This window comes from Corvus brachyrhynchos, unplaced genomic scaffold (assembly GCF_000691975.1).
Source record: "Corvus brachyrhynchos isolate BGI_N302 unplaced genomic scaffold, ASM69197v1 scaffold200, whole genome shotgun sequence".
NCBI lineage: Eukaryota > Metazoa > Chordata > Aves > Passeriformes > Corvidae > Corvus > Corvus brachyrhynchos.
In genome coordinates, this window is record NW_008236184.1 from 8,486,313 (window position 1) to 8,499,374 (window position 13,062).

The 13,062-nt window shown below is 42.3% G+C and overlaps 1 long non-coding RNA gene across 9 annotated transcripts in view; it reads right to left on the bottom strand.

The window, feature by feature from the left end:
* LOC108447289 overlaps positions 1-13,062 on the bottom strand; it is a 144,811-nt gene that overhangs the window by 69,962 nt on the left and 61,787 nt on the right. The gene's annotated exons all lie outside the window — the stretch shown is intronic.

A 13,062-nucleotide genomic window follows, 5' to 3' on the forward strand; every position in this document is an offset into this window, starting at 1 on the left:
TTTAGACACATGAGTGTCATAACAGGAAGCGATGGTTTATGGTGGATGTTTCTGGCTAGACATTACAGCTTGCCCCTCCTTGCCAAATGGGTGACTGCCGTCTCCCCGCAGAGAAAGTGCAGCTGGAATGACGACAAGGGATGGATTTCTGCTGGGCCCAGGGACGACATCTGGGAACAACAGTGGGATTTAGTACCCTGGCTGGCAGGGAACACACAGCACTGCCTGGCTGACCCAAAGAATGAGCCTCAAGCCCCTGCGCTTTTGAAGAGGGATGGAGGAAAAAAGAAAGTGAGTAACTTGCCCTGTTAATGGTATAATGAAAGCAACCCTTCAGCGCCTCGCTCCCCTGTAGCATTCATTTCCATTTTCATGGAAACACTTTATAGTAAGTGGCAAAGTCGTCCTGCCTCCTTTGATACTTGCTGCAATAACAAATACTTGTGCTACATTTCACTGCATTAACAGTGCACCAAGCCTCTCTCAGTGAGCTCAAATGGACTTCAGCAGCTTGGGCAAGTGCTCAGATCAAAGTGATTGCTTTCTCTCTAGGGACAGGCTCACCCAAGAAAAGCCCACCTTTGGTATTTTATTTTGTTTCCCAATATTTTGGACAAATTTCCCAGGGCAGCCAAAGAAAAAACTCATTCGACCTTTGAAAAGAAAGTGAGTCCTGATGGAGGCACTTGTCCACACATCCCAGCCCCAGCACCTTAGATTTAGTCAAGATGTGCCCTCAGAAAACATGTGACTTCAGCAGCCCTTTCTAGACACATTTTCTGGTTCCAAACCAGTGTCACCCTTGATTTCTGTCTTGGCACAGTCAAGAACACCAAGGTTTTCCCCATCAGTAGTTGGTAGCACTGACTTTGCAGTGTGTCGATTTTGGATTTGAGCAGTCACTGTGGAGTGCTGCATGGAAATTGAGGGCTCTCCCGTAGCAGAGTGTTAGAAAAGGCCAAGGGCTACTCTTTAATGACTCTCAGTGAATTCAGAGCCAGAGGATCACTCCAGTATCTTCCTAATAAGATGTACAGGAACAGATTTAAGTGGCACTTAATGTTTCTCCACCTACAGTACTTGCTGTCACTAGGTGCTAAATAAAAACGACTTACAACCCAGCCCTGAACTTTGTGAGCCAGCACAGCTGAGCAGGGCTCACTGAGGGCCCCACAGTTCAGGTTCATGGAGGTACAATTAAAATGCACAAGACAGATGCTCAGTGAACTCTAGCTTTTAGTATTTCACAAACAACCTGGATGCCTTTACTTCTGATCCCCAACAAAGATGTGTTTTCCTCCTGATACTGGTATTTAAGATTAATAACTAGCTATTTGGTTAAGGGAAGTTTTGCCACTGTAACTTTTTAAAGCACTACTTTTCCAGACATATTATCTCCCCAATAGTGCTGACTAAATGAGAGAGAAACATACACCAACTGAGGAGAAAAATCTTGGTCAACTGATGTCCAAAAAGGAGGGTAGTAAAAGAAATCCAGCCACTGCCCCCAAACTCCTGAGGTACCCATATTTGCTGCACCTCCTCCCCAAAACAGATGTCTCTTCATGCACAGTTACATGGGGTAGCTCAGTTTTGGACACTAATAATTCATGTGAGTTTATTGTCTAGTATCCCCACAAGCTATGGCATCTAGTAATGGCGGGAAAGGGGAGAAAATATGGGATCTAAATATGCCTAACACTGCTGAATCAAGTGAAAACAGGGTCAACATTATAGTCTAGGGAACATAAGAGGGCCTGAGATGCCCTTTAACAAGTAGATCTGGAATGCTAGTTGGGAAGAGAGCAGCGTATTTCCCATGCTGATTTGGCATTTGTGTAGACATGGTACTTGAGCTCGCCATTAACTTAGATTATACTTTTATTTCCAGTGTCAAAAATTCCTTTGTAGAGAGAAGAGGAACATTTTTTTCCTTGGCTTCTTTCCATGTGTTACGTTGTACTGGAAACTTATCATTCCTTTCTCACCATGAAAATTTAATGTATCACTGAAACAACAGTGAGTATTCTGTGCAGTAGAGCAATCTGTGAGTAGCCAAAAACGGTTAATGAAGTCTATGTTCATTATACAAGATACCTGAAAAACCCTGGATGTCTGTATCCCAGGCTCCCAAACCAACTTACAAATTCTCTCTTTTCTCTTCTTGGTATTCATACACTTAATACCCAATCATCGCATCACTCACAATAGACAAGAACACTGCAATTCCAGCCTGGCACTGACCTCCAAATGTTTTTAAGGAGACACTAGCGAAGGAACTACTCAAAAGGCAGGCCACAGCAGAGGAAGAGTGAGAGGTCTGTTTCATGTCAATGTTTCAAATTATCCCAAGGAAAGGAACGCACATTTTCGCTTCTGGGAAGCTGGCTTTGGCAAGTGGGCAAAACAGTGCAGGAGGTCTGATATGATGTCAATACCAGATCAAAGAGGCTCATCAAGTCAGCTAGTGAGTGAGCTGGGAGCCCTGGGAATTGCTGCTGGATTCCCTCTTGCTTTGGTGCTTTGCAGATTTCTTAAACTTAGCAATACAACCAAGAGCTGCTCTTTTCCTTGTCCTTGCAAATTAACAGATTGTTATTGAAGATACTATTTTAGATTTTCCCTACCTTTGATTGCTTTGAGCACTCAGCTTTCAGAGCACATTAGAAGCCCCCTGCAGCCTCACTTTCTACCTGTAGTCCCTGTAGTCCCTGTAGTTCAGAGACTTTGTTTTCTTCTTCTGCTCCCTCCCTAAAGTTAGAGAACTGGTTAGCTAAGAACTATCAGTATTGATTAGAAGATTTAACATATAAACTTCAGCGACAGCAACAGACTGACAAGTTGGGCTTTAGAAATGCTAAGAGACTTCTCTTTGCTTTTGAGAAAAGAGGTTGGAAAAAATAACTGAAGGACTCACGTCAGTAACGCATTTAAGAGCTCAGCTACCAACAGTTTAACTTCTATATTTTAACAACTGAAATACTCATGTCATTGTGGATTGAGACATAAAAGCAAATCATATTTCAGATGGAGTTAAATTAATTTATAAGATATACTGTCAAAGAAACTGCTTTACACACGAAAAGCTTCACTCTAAGTTTGTTTCTGTTTGTTCAAAAACAAGCATACCTCGATGTCGTGATATTTAAAAGACATGGGGATATGATCTCATTTTGCTGTAGATCTGTGGCATGAGATTTGTGCAGGATAATTCAAAACAAGTGTTCTCAAACTCTCTCCTGGCTGTGGATCACAGCTTCAGAGACTCTGAATGGATTGCTAATTGGTGCCTGACAGGCAATCATGTACAGCAGCCACTCCATGACTCCCCACTCAGAGAAAAATAGGTAAGTGCACTGTGTATACACAGCTCCCTTATGGCGTGGTTACAAATGAGAGAAGGAAAACAAGTTGTGCTCACAAGGAGCGCTCAGGACCACTAGAAAGTGCCAAAAGCACAGAGTGAGAGCCACTGAATACAGAATATTTATCTTAAAATGTCAAATTGATACACACTTAGAGTGACAACATCTGGGGGTGGCTTAGTGGGTGGGAAGTGTTTGTTCAGCTTTTGAGGACTCAAATGTCCAACAAACTCTTTCCATTCATTTCAACAGCCTCTGGGTAGGCTCTTCAGTGTTCCTCTATTCATATCATTATTCTCCATCTATGTATCAGTGCAGGACACTTTCCTCTTGCCCACCAGGTGCAGGTGGCTTACAAATCATGGATGCTCCCATCCATTGGCTTTCCTTCCTTCCAACACATCTTTCTCGCATTCCAGCCATATTTCTTAGTTTCCCACTCTGCTTTCCAAGTCTCACTGCAGGTCTGGTCTCCAGGGTCAGGCTCTGAGAGTGGTTCCCCCTGTCATCTGCTTTTGCTCCCATTTTTGTGCTGACTTCCAGCTTGTTTACCTCCTTTCTTTATCTGCTGCCCCAATGATTAGAGATTAACAGAGTTGACACAACAGAAAAGAGTGGTACAATAGGAAATGACAGGTGACCTTTTTCAGGGCTGCCCACATGCCTGTTGCATATTTGATACTAATGAAGCTTTGCCAAAAATAAAAAGGATGAAACAACAACATTAATTTGTTTAAATATTAACTAATCCCATAGATATCCACAGAGCTGCCATACTAAAATAAATCCCCAATAGCTTCTCCAGGTTCAGTGAAATTATTCCATATTTACAGGCAGTAAAACCAACACCAGAGTCCTGAAGAGTGATCTGAGCTTACAAAACAAACAGGAATCTGAGTGTGCTGAGGGATCTACACTCAAACAATTGGGACCCTCAGGTGATTGCAAAATTTGGAGTTAAGCCAAGCCTGCCATTTATTTTCTGGTTTGTTTGTTTGTTTTCAAGCACAGGTGTTGTGGGGTTTTTTTTCTATTATGTTCTTTTTTTTCTTTTTCCCAGCAGAGTAATACACTATTCCTTTAAAAGCCTGTGTTATTTTAGTGCAAAAGGGTCTCTCTCCTCCACTCTGCCTCTCAGCCTTGAGGTTCACATTGCACTGATAGCACTAATCTCTGAAGAACCTTTTCAGGATCAATGATTATAGTACTGCTAGCCCCTTGTTTTGCAGACTTTTAAAAAATAAAATAAAATAAAAAAAAATAGCCAGCACAATCAGGACATATTCCTTTTCATCTCTGTCTTTCTCATAATTTTCCATGGCAGAGTTCATGTCAAAAATGCTTGGTTTCCACCCTCCACCCAATTGTAAGCTCTTCAAAGGGAGAGAATAAAAGTTGGAGCCTGAATCCCAGAGCAAATGCTCCTGCAGCCATGCTCGAGCCAGCTTTTGAAGTCTTTCGGCTCACCTCTTGATGCCAGGCAGGCCCCTATTATTACCAATGTTGTTAGCCATTTCAGCTCCATTTCCAGGCCTACATGGACAAGAGAGCAAGGGAGGCCCTTTCATGTCAGGCTTTGCAAAGCTGCTTCAGTGTTTGAAGGATGAAAGTCACTCTTGTTTGTTCTTGCTGCGGTGCACAACATTTGGCTTAAAAAATAGAGGACGTTGCCTTTCTTGAAGTGGACTGTGCATTGCTGGACACAATCAAGGCTAATGGCAGTTCTGCAGTCAAGGGGTTCAGGGCTGATTCTTTTTTTTTTTTCTTTAAAGAATGTAAACAGCCAAGTGTAGCGGCAGCAAGATCTTTTTTAATTTAGAAAAGAAAAATACGTTTGTGCAGATAGCAGGGGGAGAGGAATGGGGAGGAATCAGCCATTTCCTCATGGCACATGTACAGATGAGAGATTATTTTAATGAGGTTCAAGTAATGAGAACCCTTAATTCAGGGACACTGAGAGGAAAAGCTTTTACCCTGTCCTGGAAGCAGCCAAAACAAAGCTGACTTATCCTAGATACAGAAATGGTCTGTGAATCCCACAGAGAGCCTCTGCCTGGCTTTGGTGCACGACCTGGGGTTGGTGTGATTCCTCTTGCGACCTTCCCAGGGGAGGTCGGCAGGGGAGGATTAAAACTTCCTCTCTTTGACATTGTATCGACAGGTAGAGTTTTTCATCATGCCATCCTCTTTTTCAGGCTCATTAAGTCCTCTCTCAGTCCAGGAGTTTCCACCCACGCTTGTGTTTTGAAGGCAACAAGGGAGGGGATGAAAAGGGAGAAGGGGAGCAAAAAGAACCCCCCTGAAGCTGAACATAGTTTTTTGGGTAATGAAAACCTGGCATTCTGTGGTGGTGCCATCTTCCAGAAAAACTGCAGCAAACAAGGTTGCTGAGATAAGAGAACGCCAAGCAAGCGAGCAACTAAATAAATAAGTACATGGAGAAAGGAAGTTTTTGTTTTGATTTCTTGTTAGTCATGATATTTCGCCTTTTATCCCAGCGAAGTTCCCATCCACCCCCTCGAAATCTGGTGCTATATATTCCCCAGTAACAACAACAATGCTCAGAAGTCTGAGAGCAGGGAACGGGCGGTCAAATGTACTTCTTGGTCCAGCTGTGTTTAGTTTTCAGATGCCCATGTGTTCCTTGTTAGGCTGTCTTCCAGCCCTCCTCTGCCTTCTTTTCTATTCTTCACAGGCCAAAACTATGAACCAATTACAGACCACAGAGTCAGCTATTTACCCCCTCCTGCCTTTACACAGCTATTTCCTGCCTGCTATCAGCAAAGTCAGACAAAGATGACAACAAGCCCAAGGTTTTTACCATAAGTTGAACCATAAGCGGGGACCTGAAAACACCCTAAAGCTGTTATATTTTATGTAGGGGAAAATTTGAAAAGGATTATCTGAGCAAAGCAATCAGCTCCAGACTGAAATCTATCTTACTGGTGTTTATATGATAAAATAATTGCCATTTAGGCCTCTATCACACTTGGAATATGAATCATATGTCTGGAGGGCTCTCCTGCAGAGGTTTGGGGGCAGAGCTTCCTTCTTCACCATAGTAGCCTCTCTGGAGGTGCACATGGGTCTCCGGGCCAAAGAAAACAGTTGTGATTACAGAGTGATAGAGGCAGCCACATGCTGATTCAAAGACCTATAATCTTCTCCCCTTCACCCTCCCCCTCCCAAAAGCAACAAGTCTGTAAAACTCATTCACTTGCCAGAGGCTGTTTATTCTGTTTAATGGCCACCTATCACCCCTTCACTCATTCTTTTTAGATTTACTAGACAAGCACAAAGCAAATTAGTGCAAAATGCTTTCAGTCAAGTGTCAGGTGGAATCAGACTTGATGAATACTATACTGCTGGGCTTTATAACTGTAGGAACACATATACTGACAACATTGTCTCCTTCAATTAAAGCTATGCTGCCTGTTTGCTGAATCCCTTATAGAATCCTCCCCCCTTCCAAAAAAAAGAAAGAAATAGTCAAATTTATAACTTTCTGATATCCTATTTTAATAAAGACATTTTGACCTACACTGTGATGGTACAAATGGAGGAATCTCAATGCTAGAATTTTTTATGATGTGTTTCAAAAACGTGTTCTTCAAAGGAAATACTGCAGTGATACACTGATCTGCAGCAAAGTGTGGATATGTTCAAAAATAGCACCGTGTCGGAACCTTGTAATGTAATATTTATAGTATAAATCTCGCTAACTTACCATAGAAATGAGTCTCCATTGTTGCTTACCCATAAATACACAGGGCCAAAGGGGTGGGGGAAAGGGTGGAGAGGGGGGCTGGTTTCTCCTTGACAAGGCAGGGCAGAGGTGCGCTCTCCCCCTCAAAGCTAATGCACGGAGCAGCGTGCGCGCATCAGGGGAGAGCGTAACCCCAAGGGGAGCGCAGGGACTCCGAGCAGCGTGACTCCCATTAAAGTCAATAGGGGCCATGTGGCTGAAACCCACACACAGATCTCAGAAAATTCACCCCCTGAGCCAAAAACCCTTTCTCTGAAGATGGATTGTATCTGATGGGCACAGCTCAGAGTAATGAGCTGATGATGCCGTGCTGCCCCAGGGATGCAGCAAGCCTGCAACAGCATCCAGGAGCAGACAGCTACACCCGAAACAGGCACAGCGTGATAACAACCCCACCGATGGACTGGGATAGCTGCTTTGAAGAGGGAGAGACTACAAGCTTGCCTGGAAGAATGATTTCAGTCAGATCGCTATGGCCACACAGGGGCCACCCTGCTCAGAGCCTGAATGACAGTGATGCTCCTCTGCCAGGGAAAACAGAGTGTGATGCTGCAGACTGACATTTGAATATGTGGGGTTTCCTGCAGGTAGAGCAAGATGGTGTTAGTCTCATCAAAGGCCAGAGCTGTAAGAATTTTCATAACGACAACTCTGGAGAAAGCAGACACGGTAGAGAAGCTACAGAGAAACAATGTATTTTAAGGCATTCTGGTATCATGGATGCAATCCTCTGTCTCAAAGCCATCTTATGCTCCCTTTCAAAGCTTAAGAAGATTAAACAAAGATACTCCTATGAGCTACATTAAATAATCAAAGCATCCCCATTTCTTGGAATTCCAGTTAAACTGGCAAAGGACTCTGAAGCTGGAAGATATTCATAAATAAAAAGTATTATTATTCTCTACCCTCTTCAAGGCGCTGGATTTCACAGGTAAAGTTTGGTTCCGCACTCTATTACGGTGCCTAAAAGCAACCCTAAATAGGGATGAGGGAGATGAATAAGGACCTTTATGTAGGTGTATTCCATGAATGTCTTTTATGGATGCCAAGTTGAGGATCAAATCTAATTTACAGCTCTAAATTGGAAACATGCACAGACCCTTTGGAATGCATGTTATTAGTAAGTCAGCTTAGAAGTCTGCATTAACTCATGCCCAGTCACAGTAAGAAGAAAAATATAATAATTATTTCCTCTACTGCTCTTTGCTCTTTCTGAGAGCAGAAAGTGCCCAAATAAATTCAAGTTTAACTGAATGGGGCTGACCTGTTAATTTTGTTCTTATTCCCCCCCCACCCCCACAGTGAAGGGCAAATAGGCAAACTGTTCTCCTCCTCCTCAGCATTTGTACTTCTTAAGTTTAACATATCCTTTTTTTTTACCTTTCCAAACTTACTCTTAGCCCTTGGTTCCTTAATAAAACTACCCCATGATGAGAATGCATTCAGGATGCATTCAGGGAAGGGGGAGAGAAGAAAGACCACCTTTAGATATTGCCTGACACAATGCCTCAGGCCACAGACTGGAAAGTGAAACTTAAGGCATAAAGATGGGTCAGATGTAACAGGTTTGCCAAGCACAAATGCTCTGAAAATCAGGAATTTTGATGCATAAGAATAAGGGGTGAATCATGTAAGAAGGGACAGACTGTTCTCCACCTCACTTCTTTTGTCTTTCTAGAGGAAAACACAGACACAAAGGAGAGTATCCATCACCCACGTTTCAGCCATCTCTGTAAGTTTATAAATCTGTAAGTCATAATTAGTCATCTAGGCTCTGTCTATAGCCAGTAAAAGGAGACATGATAAAGGTTTTTCTTGCCATTTTAGTTCTGATATTTAAACAAGATCACAGAATCACTGAGATTGGAAAAGGCCTCCAGTGTCACCAAGTCCAACCTTTGACCAAATACCCCTGTGCCCACTAAACCATGTCACAAAGTGCCACGTCTACTAATTTTTTGAACATTTTCAGGGATGGTGACTCCACCACTACCCTGGGCAGCCTGTTCCAATGCTTGACCACTCTCTCAGCAAAGAAATTTTTCCTAATATCCAAGCTGAACCTCTCCTGGATATATCCCTTTTAGAGGCTCCGCTGCCTCCATGGTGGCTACTACGTAAATTACTGCTCCAGATTTTGCAGAGGTACCTTCCTGTTCTTCCATCCAACCCCAGCTCTGGGGCTCCTCCAGTGAATTCATTCAACCACAAGGTGGCAAATCCTTTACCAGAAAATGGCATTTTCCTTTTCCCAGCAACCTGCCTTAGTAGCACACGCACACAAAATCGTGCAGCACAGTTGCAGCAGGTATAAATCACAATAGTTTCACAGACCAGCATAAGCCTTTTCAGTGCTACAAGCTTTTTCTGAGGTTAGTGAAGAAAGAGAAAATTTTGATAAAAAATGGAAAAATGCATCATGAAAACATCTACCAAGGAATCCTGTGAAAAGAAACCTGTGGCATTTCCAGCAATTGTCTTCTCTCCACTGTGTTTTAATTTCCTATAGAATCTATCACAGGATTTTACTAATTCCACAGAGAGCTGAGAACCTGGCATTTAATCCTACCAGGAAAAAGCAGCTAAGAATAAAAATGCAACTTACAAATCAAAGGTGCAGAGTCATCCTTCCTACTAAATAATTCCCCAAGATTTAATATGCTAGCTTTAAAAAACAATTATGGAAACAAAACCTGTTTCAATTTCCTCTTTAATTTTAAGATGTGACTAATATTAAAGTAGGATCAGAGGCTCATATCTGAGGTACTTAAACCAGACTCTCTGTGTGTCACTGCTGTCTCACCTGGGGGGTTCTTTAAGGTTGTTTGAAGAAATGAAAGTTGTTGGCTTTAATTACTCTTCCTGAATGGTTACAGTGGGAAAAGTAGAAGGTTTCAGGAAGCTGGTTTTATCTTCGGTAAAAATGCTTTCTGAACATGCAATAAATGGGATAAATAATAAATAAAAATAAAAAGCAATAGAAGGCAGTTATTCAAATAACAATTGCAACATCTACAAGAATGAGGAACAGAAATCATCCTAACACCTAACTGCCATGCCTGTTCACTGCTGTGGTTTGGGTTATTGTCTGTGAACTCCAGAAAGATTTTAGAGAAATCTCCTTTAATTGTTCCCTGCCTTCTTGACTGAATAAAAAACATGTAACGATAGATTTTTAATCCTCCAGCTGTTTTTTTTTGTAACATTAAAATTCTGCAATATTTTGATTAATAATAAATAAAGGCCCAGAAGCCCAGCTTCTTCCACAGAAAGGATGTCAAGCAGAGGCTGCAGTGATTTACCTCCATATTACTGGTAACAGAGATGCTCTGACCCAAAACATTCTTTGGAGATGAGCTCTGAGAACTGGACAAGAAAGAACAACGAGCAAATCTATTTTTTTGGAAGCCAAACAATGATGATTCAGCATCAGTAACACAGACAAAAGAATGATCACTGACCAAAGCCCAGCATGGGGTCTCTGGTGGCTGCAGGGAGTGTCACCACATCAACGGCAGTTTCACCTTGCTGGGTCATTGCCCTGGGCATGGGCAGTAGTGGCATGTCCATCCCCACTTTGATTTACTGCCTGTACTTTGACAACTGTTTCAAGCCTTCTCTTCCCACTGGCACAAACAATAGTCCATCCATGATGGTTCCTTCCTGTGGCTACCCCCAATTCAGAGGGAACAGCCCCAGTGAATGGTGCCAGGGAAATTACTCAAATTAAAGCAATCAGAGGGAAGGATGCCCCCTGGCCAGGAGCAGCAGAACAAACCTGGGATCAGACTGAGGTTAGAGGTTGGCACAAAAATACAGGAAAGCTTCATCTCTCCTTTTCAGTGCTGGGCTTCATCAACTATTGACCTGCAGGTGTCTGCAGGGAAAACGTGTGACTGGGGAGGATCAAAGGGATTTCCTTCTCATCTAGGGAAGGTGTGAGGCCTGAAGACTCAGCACGAAAGAGGAATGCTGGCAAGATCTATAGGAAAGCAGAAGGGATCACAACACAAACACTGAGGAACCTGAAGGAGGTCAAAGGAGGACAACCAGTCTTGAAGGAAGCGGGGTGGGAGACAAGAGAATGCATCCAGATGGATCAAATCCTCATGTAGCCTGCACAGCACGTGACTGGAGGGAAGAGGCTGTGCTCTTCCTCCTTAGTGCAAAACTACTTCTCTTGTTATACCCACGTCACAGAAACCAGCATATGGCTTGCTAGCTCCAAAGGTTGTTATACTGACAGCATTTCCTAGCGTAACGTGAAGCCATAATCTGCTGCTGACTGGAAGTGAGGAAAAGCCAATGCTTTCTGCTGCCTAACCACAGAGCTGAGAGTCAGGAATCTGAATAATTTTTCCAGCTCAGCCAGTGGTTCACTCCATACTGTCGATTACAGCACTTGGACTCGCTTCTCAGTGGTGAAAGGAAAGGGTAACAACATTTCCTATTGTTGGGTGACTTGAAACTTAATTAATGTTTTCTAAGTGTGATGACCCTCAAAGGGGAGATGCCAAACATCACAAAGCACTTGGCACCACTTTTCTCTCTCTCAGTCTCCAAGTCAGCTAAGCGTTTTGATTATCATAAAATCACACAATAATCTGTGTCTTTTCTGCCTGTTACTGCTAGTGGATTCATGACAAGAACTGCATAAAAATGATTCCACTTTCCCAGACTCCACAACTCATATGGCAGGCCAAGAGAGAACCTGACAAAGAAGTGAACTCATCTGCACCCATGTCACTTTTTCCCCTATATTTTACAGCTTCAGAGAAGTGTGCTGAAGCTCACTCCCTGTTACCTGGTTGGCAGGTCCTGCTCAGAAATTATTTCGTTCATTATCGGTACATCTTCAGAACTGGATGCTTTTACACTTCCAAAGAGTAAGCGCCATAAAGTGGTTGAGAAAAATGCATTGGCTGCCATAAACCAGCCTCTGTTGGATGCACTAAATATGTCAAAGGAAACTCAGATGGTCCTTTAACTCGGTAGCTGTGGCATCATGGGGAAAAGTGCTTCTCCTCCCAGCAAGCAAGACCAACTTAAGGACTCCACATGATTTCTCCCTTGTGAAACAAAATGTAGATTTTATTACCTGCTATGTAACTTGCTCTATTTATGGTTTGCATAATTTGTCCTGTGTTCAAATACATTTCATTTTTATCGGCTTCAGTGGCTTTAAACTGATAGAGCCAAAGCCTGAACTGGGGCATTTAAAGACATCTCAGAAACTCCAAGGCAGAGGCAAGGCTTGCTATTATGTGTATTTTTAGGCCAAGTTTTTACCTCTGTTATTACTCCTAAAATACCTCCCTGGGCCTTCACAGTTCTCATTTTACCCTCAGTACAAATTGGGATAATCCCTGCTTTTGGACAAGACTCACTATCCAATCCAGACAGCCCATATCCTAAACCTACTGCAAAGTATGATTTCCTGAACATTTCAAAGTTGGATTACAGTACCAGTTGAGTGCATGATTTAAAAATAGAAGTCAAAAACCCTTAAATATGGCCATAGAAAAATGACACCACATCTTGCAATGTTCCTTTAAAAAAAAAGGAAGAAAAGAAAAAAAAGCAAATAAAAGATGGCTGACTGCCAGAGTTTTGCGTTAACTTGAAGTGCAGAGGTGATTTTTAATGCTTCAAACATCATTCATGAAATATTATATATATAATTTGTACTCAAAATAACATGCAAGCTCTCCAAGGAAACATTAAAATAAATAGCTTCTTTAACTCTTTTGTACCTTGATCGTATCTTATTTTGATGAATCAATAAAAGAGGGACGTAAGATTGATGGAGGACAGATCAGTAGGGCAATCATGTACTTTATTACATATTTATGAGTCTGAAAGATCAAAGGATGTTTTTATGCACATAACTTGGCAAATGCATTTTGCCACGTTCAGATATATTCCAAGTGA